This window comes from Mycteria americana, chromosome 1 (genome assembly GCF_035582795.1).
Source record: "Mycteria americana isolate JAX WOST 10 ecotype Jacksonville Zoo and Gardens chromosome 1, USCA_MyAme_1.0, whole genome shotgun sequence".
In the NCBI taxonomy this organism is placed as follows: Eukaryota; Metazoa; Chordata; class Aves; order Ciconiiformes; family Ciconiidae; genus Mycteria; species Mycteria americana.
The window spans coordinates 70,873,964-70,886,873 of record NC_134365.1 but is presented as its reverse complement, the minus strand read 5'-3'; the positions used below and the strand labels follow the sequence as shown (position 1 = coordinate 70,886,873).

Genomic DNA, 12,910 nt, shown 5'->3' with positions numbered 1-12,910 from the left:
CCCTCACTTGTTCTGGCAGTGAAAGAACAATGTTTGTTAAAAATGTCTAAGTCTTACACATTGTAAAGAGTTAGTAAACCCCGTTACTTGGACTCTCATAGACTCCTCAGAGCCTGCTTGCTCTAAAAAGAACAGGAGATACAACAGGACAGTAACCCACCAGCACATGATCTTAACACAAATAAATATGATTTAAGACTCCCATTGCAAGCAAAAAACTTGCCGAAATCTAGCAGAGAAATAAATATAGCTATTAAAAGAATGGCTATGTACCCACAAAATGATTACTGTAAAATTCAAAGGTTTTGATTTGAAGATAAAATTCAATATAAAATCCTTTAAATCTTCTATCAGTTCTGAAGAAAGTAATCTCTGGTGACAGTGGTCCCAGAGGAATAGGAGTCAAGGGTCTGACTGCAGGGACATCCACTGATTTTCAGAGGAATTTGGATCAGCCCCCAAAGAAGCAAGCAAGCACACAGGGGAAAAAAAATCCAATATAAACACTTCAATAGAAAAAAAACTGAAACAGAAAAACCTTCTGAATACAACAGGCAAGGAAATCTGAGGTAACTACTTTGATCATACTCACAGAAAGGCAATCAGAGGAAATATTCTGAGTTTTTCAGTAACAGTAACCAGCTGCTGATGAATTCAAAAATATGACTCCAGAAAACAGAGGTGATCACTGTACAGAAATAGAAAGTAAAGAACATTGTTTAGCAATAGCATAATTATTGCACACCTTTCATTTTTCTTTGGTAAAGTCTTCTTTAACAACATCCCTACAAAGGTTTTTTAAAGTATGGAATAAAACAGAAAAGTTTTGCAAGAGACCGACAAAACCCACTATCAACAGCTCTATAAATTAGAGTTTGACAAAGCAGACTTTGATTTCCCAAAATCTCTCAACAAAGTCACTCACTAAAACCTCTTTAAGAAGTGAAGCTGATACAGGCTAAGCTGAACATTCTCTTGTGATTAGTAAGAGACGAAGCAAAGCAGCAGACCAGCAGTGAGTTTCAATAACAGAGCAAGGCTTCCAGCATACCTCCCTAAGGACCTATAGTGAGACCTGAAGTATTCAACATATTCATAAAAGCACTCTGCAAAAGCAGATGAACAGTGAGAAGACAAAGTCTGTAGATGATACAAAACTATTCATTATAATAATATCTAAAGTCAATACAAAGAACTGGGGAAAGACTTCATAGTAATGAATTTCTATGGGCAGACTGAATTCAGTGTTCATAAGTAAAGGTACAGAGGGGAAAAAAAAAAAAAAAACAAACAACTTATATCTGTATACACACAGTAATCAACTCTAAACGAGCCAGTAACACTCAGCAAAGACATCTTGAAGTCTGAGGAAGGGCTCTCTGAAAATATTAGCTGACTAGCCAGCAGTTGTCAAAAGGCAAGTTAAGAATCATTAGGGAAAATCTAGGTTCTATCTAGGTCACCCACGTAAGTATGGTATACCTATGTTTTCAGTTTTGCATGAAGTTCTGGTTTCCCTTTCTCAACAAGAGGCCCAGGAAGGGACACCAATAATGATCAGAGCTATGGCACAGTTCCCATCTAGGAGGCTATCTAGAGTATGACTCTTCCATTTGAAAAAGAGAGATGATTGAGGCAGGGTATGAGAAAGGTCCTGAATGATTTTTAAACAGTAAATGTTTATTGTTGTAAAATAACTATGATTCAAGAAGGAATAAAAAAAAAATCATGGAGGATAGTTTCATCAGCTATGAGATATGATGGTCTGGATGTGACCTCTAGCTTAGGAAGTCCCAAAGCAGATTGCCAGGCCCTGGGAGAGCGCATTAAAGGAATAGCCATTCCACACTCATCTGCTTTCACTTGCTTTACTGTGAGCGACTGTCTCAGTCAGAGATAGGATACTAACCTAGATGGACCCTTGCTCTGACCCGGCATGACAACAATTCTATAAATGTCAATTCAGAGAGCAGAACAAATGAGCTGCCACCCTTATACAAAGACAGTACAACAATTTGTGGGTGATCTAGTAGAAACTCATAATGGATACCAGGAAATACAGTAAGAAAGAGCTTCATTGAAATGCGGTATTTTTTTCCCTGAAGACTCTCTCTGCATTCAGCTACCACTTGGTAGTATACAGACCCACCAGAGTAGAAATAAAAAATGTAAGCTTTCTTCAGAAAGCCTTGCATGGTCCATTCTCTTTAGACCCAAGGACCTTCACACAGAACTTCCCGGTGCCAACAGAGGAAATGGATTCTTTAAAAATCACTGAAGCTTATTTTCAGTAATTTAAGATCATAGTGTGGGGCTGTTACTTGTATTAATTTCTGGTTATTCACTGGAAACTCATGGGCTTTTAAGGACTCTTGATGTAAATGACTATTCAGCAATTTCAAAAACAATTTTACAGTCTGGTCTCTAGGTTTTGTAGACACCTGTCAGTGATTTATATTATTGAAGACTTAGGGGTGGCCAAAGCCAAGATTTTGATTGATTCCATTAGAAGTTTCAGTATTAGATTCAAAAGAGGTCTCAATCCCCTTTTGATGCTTAGTGTTACTATGCATATATCACATAGCAGAAAAGAGCAATGTAAGAGGACATCCCTAATTTTCAAGGTCCGAAAAGAGCAACCAAGAGCTTCAAGTCATCTCCCCCTCACTGGTAACTCCTGCCTACAGCGGGAACAGACTGGGCTCTATCAGTCCACAGAGCTTGAACTCACGAATAGCATGAAAGTCCTTCCAGCTCACTGAATTCATTCAAACTTTTTCACTAACTTGAAAAGCTGACTGTGCCCATTTCTATTGTTTAGCATCCCACACTTGACTCTCAGCAGGCATAACTTCATGACACACAGATCATGCATTAGGAGGATCCTGGATCTAAAAGTCTTTTTCTGCTTCAGACTGTTTACTCTCTTTCAATCTCTTCAAGATCTTTTTAAAAATGGAGACGACCCCCAAAAGATTTTCCTTTTCTTTCCCATAGTCACAAAGCCCTCTTCGGCTATTCTCCTTGTATTTGCTCTGTCCTAAAGCAACATTTTTCAGAATTGAGCTCAACATAATTTGTAATATCAATAAAATGACTGAAATACACTCTCCCACTATTTGCTGTCCAAAAGAACCTCTATCACACCACAGTTCCATTGTGAGCTGACTATGAAGGGCTAAGAACAATTTAACAAACAGGAAATTTCCATACAATTTAAGCATGAAGGAAGTTCAGGTCCAGGTCGAAAACCAGACTCCATAAATCTAAACCCTCCAATCCAAGAAACATCACTAGGGTTTGGACACAGTTAGGACTGTAATCTTCAGTGGTAAAATTGGCACATTTTTTACTGATTCTTCAGTCCTTCGAATTCCCCTGACCATAAACATTGGGTTCATGTTCTGCTCTCATTCACGCAATGGCATTAACAGCATTGCAGACCTAGGCACACACCCAGCACAGCACATTCAAGCACACAGTGGAACTCAATTTCCAGCTAACTTAGGTAGTAGATTCTCAGCTAATGTAGGTCAGTATCCGGTAAATGCAATTTTAATAACAGAAATGCTTTTATCAGAAGTTCTTTAAAATGCTTTTATCGGAAGTACTTTGTGGCTTAAGAAATGAGGAAGTTGTTACTATCTTTAATATGGAAACTAGGGAAACCAAATCACATCCAAGGTCCTTCAGAAGTTGACCTGTGACATTTAAACATGGGGGTTTTTTATTAAAATTATATGCACATGCACACAAAGAAAAGCATGGTTTCACTCCCCTCTACTCTGTTAATGAATTTGGTTCCATTATACCAGGTACCTTTGAATGGAAATAAAGTTATGGAGCCCAGTTACCAAAACTATGTGCTTCTCCATTTTATCCAATAGCTCAACAGCTAGGGCTGTGACAGGGTTCAGATCTCATCTCTTCTTGCAGGGATTTTAGCCTACATCTTCCAAAGGACAGTCTAGCACTAGGATGTTCTTCCACATCCTTTCCTACCAGTGCTGGTGCTAAGAGTATAAGGGGAATTGTAACACACTAGTCTAAAGGTCGGACTAGCTCCGTATCCTGCCTCCAGCAGTGGCCAATATCAGATGTTTAAGGTAGAACATAAGAACAGGGAAAGCATATAATGATGCTTCCTACAAATACTCTACAACAGCTTGTGACTTCCAGAATGCCTGAGTCAAAGGTGGAATCTGTGTATTTACTGATCTCCATGGCAGCTTTTTTCCATTATTATTTCCAGTAGCTGCCAACACTCAGCAAAATCCCATAACAGAGAGTCCCACAACTTAATTATGTGCTATGTGAAGATATAGTTCACTTTGGACAAGTAATTAAACCTTCAGACTGACACTAGGACTCAGCTATGCCACTTCCCAGATGAAGGCTTACTCACCTAATGCACAGTTAGGTGTGGTATGCATATAGGAAGTATTCCTCATTGCATCACATATAATGGAGCAATCCCAATTATCCAACAGCAAGGTGATTAAGAAGCTGTTTTGGAAATAGCACACCTGGGTTTCAGTCCCAATTACATATTTAATCATTTAGGAAAGTGAAATAACATCAGTAGGAAAGAGTGGAGGCACCATAAAGAATAGTTGGAGAGTACACTTTACAGTTCTTTTGGACAAAGGAGGTAACCCAGTCTACCTACTGGGTTCTGAGTTAGTAATCTATTAAATAAAAGAAGGATTCCTCCTCCAATCTTTAAAAATAGCAAATCATTTCACAGAATCACAGAACAGTTCAGGTTGGAAGGCACCTCTGGAGATCATCTAGTCCAATTCCCTGCTCAAAGCAGGCTGCCCAGGATGATGTCCAGTTGGGGTTTGAGTATCTCCAAGGTCAGAGACTCCACAGCCTCCCTGGGAAATATGTTCCAGTGCTGATCACTTACAGTAATAAAGTTTTTTTTCCTACATTTAAATGGAATTTTCTATATTTCAATTTGTGTCCCTTTCCTCACGTCCTTTCACTGGGTACCATTGAGAACAGTCTGGTTCTGTCTTTTGTCGTCATCCCTCCCCTCTCCCATAGTCACAGAGTCACAGTGTGTGACAGCCATAGAGTGGCTGTTAAACTTGAATCTCATTCCAGTTACAACTAGGAATTTTTACCCATAGATTTCAGTATTGGCTCTTGTGCAAATTTTTTTTTCCCCTTGAGTCATGAAAATGAGAGGAGGAAACCACCACCTTTTTAAAAAATGGTCTAGGTGAAGTATTTCTTTGTTTACCATTTCTTCCAGATCTCCTTTTCTCCTTTTGATTTTTATGTTGTCAGGGTTGCCATGTAGTTTATTTACTTACAAAGACATTACAAAGGGAGCACTTAAATAAAACTTTTCAGCTTTTCCTCAGATGTGCTATGTGCACAAAGAAGGCTTTTCATTACAGCGTTTGGCAAACAAGAGTTGCCAACAGAAGAGGGGAACAGGAAGCCTCGAACTCATCCATTACTATCTAAACAGGTACCCAAGGAATTTGTTTTCTAGGATGACCTAAAAAGGGGAGGTGTGTTGTCTCCTGTGAACTGCTCGCCTAACCACTTATAAGCAGCTTATCAGTACAAAACATCAGCATTCAAAGTAAATAAAAACACCTCTCATGCAGCAATACACTTAAGTTAGAGTTTAATTTAAAAACCATAGTCAAAGCCCATTGACTTCAGGCTAAGCACACATTTATGTGCTCTGCCTAACACAGTTTGCTGTACCTAAGCTCTACTTCCCAGAGTGCTGCATCCATCTCCTAGTTATCAATTCTTCTGTGAGTTTTAGGACTGTCAATGTTAGGAGTGCAGTAGTTTCACCAAGCCCCAGCTTTCTGGGTGCTATGCAAACAGTAGAACAAAAAGCTAGTTCTTACTCCCAAAGAGTTTATTATCCAGGTATAAGAGGGATGACGCTACACATTAGAAATTTCTGATCTAATAGCTACTCTCAATGAACTTAATATAACATTATGTTATATATGTTAATATTTTATTAAAGAAAGGGTTTAGAGTTCAAGTGCCATCTTAATCTCAGCTGAATAACGACCATCAAGGCACAGTCCACAGGTCTTCGAGGAAATACTTTCATCTTTCAAACAGGTAGCTACATGTATATACCATTGTTAATTTTCAAATGTTATGAAGCACTCAGCCCATTACAGCTTCATCTTTCTGTGGCTTCATCTGAAGAGGATTTCAGTGATGCAGAAAGTATCAATAAGTACAGATTCATAGGGAGAATGTGAGCTGTAGGAAAAAGTTTCCCACCCCATCATATTTTCTGGTTGAACCACACAGGCTGCATTATATAGAGGGCTGATAGTCCTGATTGTCCAGATGTGTTCAGGGTCCGGAGGTAAAGAGTCAGGGAGAGGAAAAGCATGCCATCAGCAGTGCCTCTTCCAGCCCAGCTACAGAATATATTGGAGATCTGACAAGCAGGGAGGAAAGAAATCCTTCTCCAACATCCACCCACCCTTTGCAGTTCAACTTCTTAGGGGCCCACTGGACCTCACTTTCAATCCACTCCTGATGCCATGGACGTAGCAGTACATGGAATGATTCTCCAGAGCAGGACTCGGGGGCACCCTGAGCATACCCCATCCCATGTACTAAGCTGCTCAATGAATGTTCTTAATTACAAATTTGCATGAGTGCTTATAATCACAATTGGTCTTCAAAATAATGCCAGACAGCCATACACATTAGGGGAGAAAGTCTGTGAAGGAAAAAGATCTGTATCTTCCCTTCAGCCAGGCTGCTAATATCCCTTTTAAACAGCAACTCATCTGACCTACAAAGGTTCGGAAAATGGCATATTTCTTCTCCACCATCTTAAAATGCCAGTTATCCTTACACTGACCTCAGCAGTAGAGCACCCTAACACTTTGGAGAACAATCACTCCTCTCGCCTGCACAATGATACTCCCTCAATAGAAGTGAACATATTTTGGGTACAATGACTGCCCTACACACAGGCTTTCATTCTGCACATCTTGGCATGAGACAGGAAAGAAAGAGAACTGCTTGCTGAGGTTAAACACAACCAAAAGGAGGACTAGATACAGCTCATACCAAGTGGAAGTAGATTGCAAGATCTTTGCGTGGTTATTCTTGAAAGTAGAGGCTAAAAAATAAGCAAAGTATGTGTGCATCTGAGCAGATGTGGGCTGGAACATCTTCCTCAGCCATGCAAATATAGCACTTGCTTCCTTCTTTGGCAACGTTCATGCTACTAAGCAGAAGCCATTTGCTAACCACACAGCAGTGGCATTCACATTAGCAGAAAACCAGACTCCTCGTCTTTTCCTGCTTTGATCAGCAGTTACTGCCCACAGGAATAAACAGAGGGTTGTGTTCTTCACTTGCTCCATGCAGGGTCTGCTGTTCTCACATGGACATCAGTGGCAGCAAGAACAGGCCAAGCCTGTTCCAGAATAGCCATTTGTCCTCATGTAAACCCATCTCCCCAATAGAGCAGCAACATGCACAGCAAGGAAAAGACAATTCAGGGAGGGTTTTCCCCTTTCAAATTGTGATCTGGAAGAACAAACATTTCAAAATTTAAAAACAAAAGCTTGCCACATCCTTTGTTGATCGTCTGGAGATTGAACATAAGCTCCCCTACATCATTGGCAGCGGATACAGGCATGTCTGCTGCAGAACATGCTACTGCGGGAAACCATTTACTGCTAATAAGAAGTCCCAAATTCCTTGCAAATTCATTGTCCCTTTCAGAAAAGGGTTTCAGAAAGCTTAGAGCTCTAATCCAGATTATTAATAATCCATAAAGAATACTGCATAATAATTCAGAAAATAGTCACTTGCAACACACAGCAAATGGAAACTGGCTGCTTTAAAGCATATTTTGACAGCTGCTAGCATCATTCAACATGACAAATGAAAGAATTTGCTCAAAACAAGCAGAGTAGGGCAGCTAAAATAAGTCTGTAATAACAAAAAGGTGGTCTCTTGTGAAAGCTCTGATTTTCTCCTCTCCTGTGTCTTCTTCAGTTATTGAACGTAAATACACTGCTGGGATAGGTATCAGGAGAGAGGAAGCTACAGGGAAAGTTCTGCGAGCTGTACACTTTTCAGGGAAGTTTAATTAATGGTGTTTCTGGGAAGAATTCTGATTGACAGGATTAGTGCCAGCACTAAAAGTTACTATTTGTGGATCCTGGAGCTCACAGCTCCCATAAAAGTAAAGCAGTTTAGAAAAGAGCTTTGTGCAAATGAAGGCATTCCCTCAGCGGGGAAGGTTCATGTGAACCTCTTCTGTGGCTTCCCTTCACATGGGTTTTTCCATGGGGATGCGATAGCAGAAAGTCCCTGGAGAACACCCTCCCCTGGGTGCAGAAGGTTTGATTCAAATTTTCTAGGTTAGTCCTTGGGGAACGTTTCTATAATGAGCCAAAATGAAACTCTAAGAATGAATGTTCCCAAACTTTGTGGAGGGGAAAATTGGTTCCACTTTCTCTCCTTCAGGATTTATTTCAGGTTTATACTGAATACCTTTATTTTTTAGTTTTCCAATTCATACCACCTTCCTACTAAGATAACCTTCTCCTAGTGATGCACAGCCCAAAACAATGTCACTACTCTAATCTCTTATAAGGACTTGGGACAAATGATTAAATTGACCACAAGCATTGCATATTATTTTATTACTGTCAAAGTACTAATCCAAGTAAATAATCTTTTAGAAGGGGTAAAGCATTACATGACAAAACAAAAGACTGGAAATAAGCAAATGCTGCTCCATTGCAAAAGCAAGGGAAGGACCACGGCACCCCAGTTCACAAAGGAAGCACCCACCAGTTTGCTGAACCATCTCCCAGAAAGTGTGAAATGGAAAAAGAAAAGAAGAAAAAAAGGTGATTCTTCCCGCTTACTCCATCCCTCTTAATCACCTTCCTCAGACAGGATAACAAAGTAATTCAGATACAGCGATTTCTTCCCAGCAATTTTCAGGCACCTCATTTGCATCATATCTTCACGGTCTTGCCCTGTATTTTCCCCACTCTTCTCCTGCTTTCATATCCATCGTGCCTCTCCCACTGTACTGTTCTCCAGCTTCTTTGTTGCTCGCTCCTGCTCACATTCTTTCTATGCCAGACTTTAACCAATTTCTTGCCCCAACGTCCTATTGCCCTGCTTCCTCCTCCTCCTTATTGCTAGCCTCCTTATATCTGCTACCTCTCAGTTTCTTGTCCTCATCTCATAGTTCATCATGACAGTAAACTTTATCACCTATGAAAGATTAACATGTCAAGCACCTTTTCCTAAGTAACATATGTGTTCAGTCCCACCATGGTCATTTTGGATCAGGGGAAATATTTGCAAATATTATGAGGCAGAAATCAGAAATTAATGAGAAGTCTTGAATCATTTCTTAAGAACTCAGAACAAACATCATAAGGCTCACAGTAGCATCACAACAGATGTCAACCGTTCCATATATTATGATAGATCTACCTTAGCCCAGACTGGCATATACCATCGTATTTATATTTCACCTGTTTATGCATTTTCTCAAGAAGTATACAACAAGGGAAGAGCAAACTGGTTCAGATGAAATAAAAGTAATCATGGAATTTTTTCCAAAATCTCCAATCTCTCTCAAATCCTTTTTGGGCCTTAAAAATGCTTGGATAACATTATTTCTTCAGATTATAATCTTTCATATGCATTTGTCCTTGCCTTTCTGGCTTCTAGCTGAGGCAAGATGAGCAGAGCTAAACTGTCACAGAGAAAAAATATCATAGTACACCAGAATGCTGCCACGTATTCAGGAATAACCAGTGCAAATAACTGTTTTTTAAAAGTGGCTATATTGTATATGGAAAGCTTGCAAATTATGCATCGCAGACCGTCCCAAGTAGTAACATTATTGGTGATTAATACATATAGTTATATCTTCTTCCATGGTCTGGACCCAGTGACCCAACAAACCACTACTTTTATTCTAGCTACTGCATTTCTGTCTGGGAATAGCTGTAGCTTTGATGCGGTCAGCTCCCACTGCTGCTGGCAATGTTTAGTATGGACGACTGGTACGTGAACCTTTAAGCCTACAGCATTACTATCTCAACTTTAATTAGCTTAAAAATGCCTGCAGAAAGTACCAGATACTCCTGAATATGCAAGGGCCTCTAAATGTGCACATAAAAACTTAAATTTTAGTCCACTCAGGAAACCAGATTGATTGCTACAGACGGACACCATCTTCTCCACTATATAAGTAATCAGCTCTGTCACGACATGCTGAGAAATGGATCATCACCCTGACTTCTTCCTGTTCTGCCCCACAGACGGAGGAAATGAAGTTGCTGGAGAAGACATGGCAAGCATGTCTATTTTCTAACTTTTCACCTAATGTACAAACACAAAAACTGGCAGTTTGCAATTGATCATCTAAAGAAAAACCACCAAGGCCACTTGTCAGCCTTCAAACACTACCTGTGTGCTCAGTGATACCTGAGCGTTGCCAAACCCACTCCATTTATTTTAATGAACTACAACTCATAAATTCAATATGCAGTTTAAATCTCTCCTTGTTTAGCAGCCATATAAACAGCAAGGAATGTGCACATAAAAAAAAAGTTATATTGGTCACACCTATTACTTTTCCAAAAGGAAGGGCATGCTCAGGTACTGTAGATGAGAATCTAGATGACTGAGCCCCAGCTACTTGTTTAGACTGTTAGCCTTGCTTTCAATGGTAGGAAATATTACATAAAATCCATGTAACACATACAAGCTAAGTGCAAATGATGAAAGAAATCAGCAAGGGAAAAGAGGCCAGAGAGCTGTTGTGATGGAAGAATAGCAGCTGGGAAAACTGAAGTCAACCCAGCTATGTTATTTTTTAATTAAAAATAAACATGGGCTTTGTTGCCAAGGGATTGGTTAGCATTCCATTTTAAAAGGGAAAAAAAAAAAAAAAAAAGGAATTTTGTTTTACTTCATTCTCATTCCTCTCCTAACCTCCCTCCCCTCTTCTCGCCCCTTCTCCCCCCTCAAAAAAAGTATTTATAGACTTTGCAGAAAAAACATGGTCATAAAATTTAGGTCAGTATGCAGTACCACACAGAGCCACCTATTTTTAAGGCATTCTCTTTCCCTCACATGCATACCTCCTTGATTAAAAATAGTCAGATACTATCATTTTAATTTTGTTTAATTATTTCATCTTCACTGCTGACCTCCTTGCTAGCTATACAAGTATGTATGACTGCACTGCCTGAGACTGCACGTGTGTAAATGACAAAAGTCCTCTTTGGACAGCCCTTTTAATGAAGGTTTCAGCAGACCCACGTTAATCCTTCCAAGTTCAGCCTTGCTCCTCTTCAATCAAATACTAAAGCAGCTTTTATTCATGCCTGGGTAGGGGTTTGTCCTATTTTTAATGGTATTTGTTTGTGTCCAAGACCACTAAAGGTCTTGCACTGTTTCTTTGCAGTCTTCACTTCACAGACAGGAATGTGAGGTCACTAGCAGAGAAAAACCGAAGAATCCAAACACTTGGTTCAGGCTTTACATGCATTTCAAGGACACAAAAGTTAACTACTTTTAAAGGCTGACTACCTCATTAGCCTCTCTCCCCTATGTTTTTCATTCATCCAGCCTATACATTTCTTGTGTGCTTTTATTATGCTTGACCTCACAGAAGCTTTCTGCTACTGAGGTCTTAGCCACAGACCAGCCTTATCGCAGTTACTTCTCCACACTGCTTCCATGTCACATTTCAAAACCTTACCTTGCTTAATTTTACTTTCTCTCTCCCCATCTGCTTTACTAGTTATTTACATTCTGTTTAAGGTGTTTTAGGCCATAATTCATATGAAATACATATCCAGAAGCAGCTGCAATTGTTCTGATAAAACATGTAGGAGCTGATGGGGCAAACCTCCCCCCAAAACAGATCAATGAAATTGAAATTTTCTATAGAAATATCCATCTTCAACTGAGTAAAGTTGTCAGTTCTGGTTGAACCAAAGAAAGGTCTATCTGATGATTAGTCATTGAGCTGACTGGTGAGAAAAGAGAATTCAGGTGAATAAAGATACTTGCATATACCCCCTGCATCTCAGATAAGTACCATAGTGCACAGCAAGTCACCAGCCTAAGGGCTGTTCTGGAGTAGGATTGTCCTGGTTTCGGCTGGCATAGAGTTAATTTTCTTCCTAGTAGCTGGTATAGGGCTGTGTTTTGGATTTAGGACGAGAATAATGTTATAACACACTGATGTTTTAGTTGTTGCTAAGGTTTACGCTAGTCAAGGACTTTTCAGCTTCCCATCCTCCGCCAGGTGCACAAGTTGCTGGGAGGGGGCACAGCCAAGATAGTTGATCCAAACTGGCCAGAGGGCTATTCCATACCATATGACATCATGCTCAGTATAGAAACTGGGGGGGAGTTGGCCAGGGGGGCAGCGATCACTGCTCAGGGGACTGGCTGGGCATCGGTTGGCGGGTGGTGAGCAGTTACATCATTTGTTTTGTATTTTCCCCTGGGTTTTGTTCCTCTCTCTCTCTCTTTTGTTGTTTTCCTTTTCATTACTTTTTTTTTTTTTCCTTCTCCCAATTATTAAACTGTTCTTATCTCAACCTATGAGTTTTCTTACTTTTGCTCTTCAGATTCTCTCCCCCATCCCACCGGGGGGAAGGAGTGGCTGTGTGGTGCTTAGTCACCAACTGAAGCTAAACCACGACAAGGACTTGCTTGCATCTATCTGGAGTCATTCCAGTTTCTATTAAAAAGTCCATTGACAAAGGAAAAAGAATATTTAATTATTTATTCAGTGCAGAGCAGCTCTAAAAAGAGTCCAGAACAGGAACAGTGCAGTATAGGATGGTCAATGCACCCACATTTTCACAAGAGAAAGACCCAACCTCCA

At 40.0% G+C, this 12,910-nt stretch overlaps 1 protein-coding gene across 5 annotated transcripts in view; it reads right to left on the bottom strand.

Annotated features, from left to right (window-relative positions):
* The window catches only part of CALD1 (caldesmon 1), a 198,152-nt gene that overhangs the window by 117,968 nt on the left and 67,274 nt on the right, over nt 1–12,910 (bottom strand). For 4 of the 5 annotated variants that reach the window (XM_075505390.1, XM_075505407.1, XM_075505417.1 and 1 more), the window contains exon 2: nt 593–688. The exons of the other annotated variant lie outside the window; for it this stretch is intronic. The gene's annotated coding sequence lies outside the window, so the exon portion shown is untranslated. The remainder of the gene's footprint in view (nt 1–592; nt 689–12,910) is intronic. 5 annotated transcript variants of the gene reach the window in all.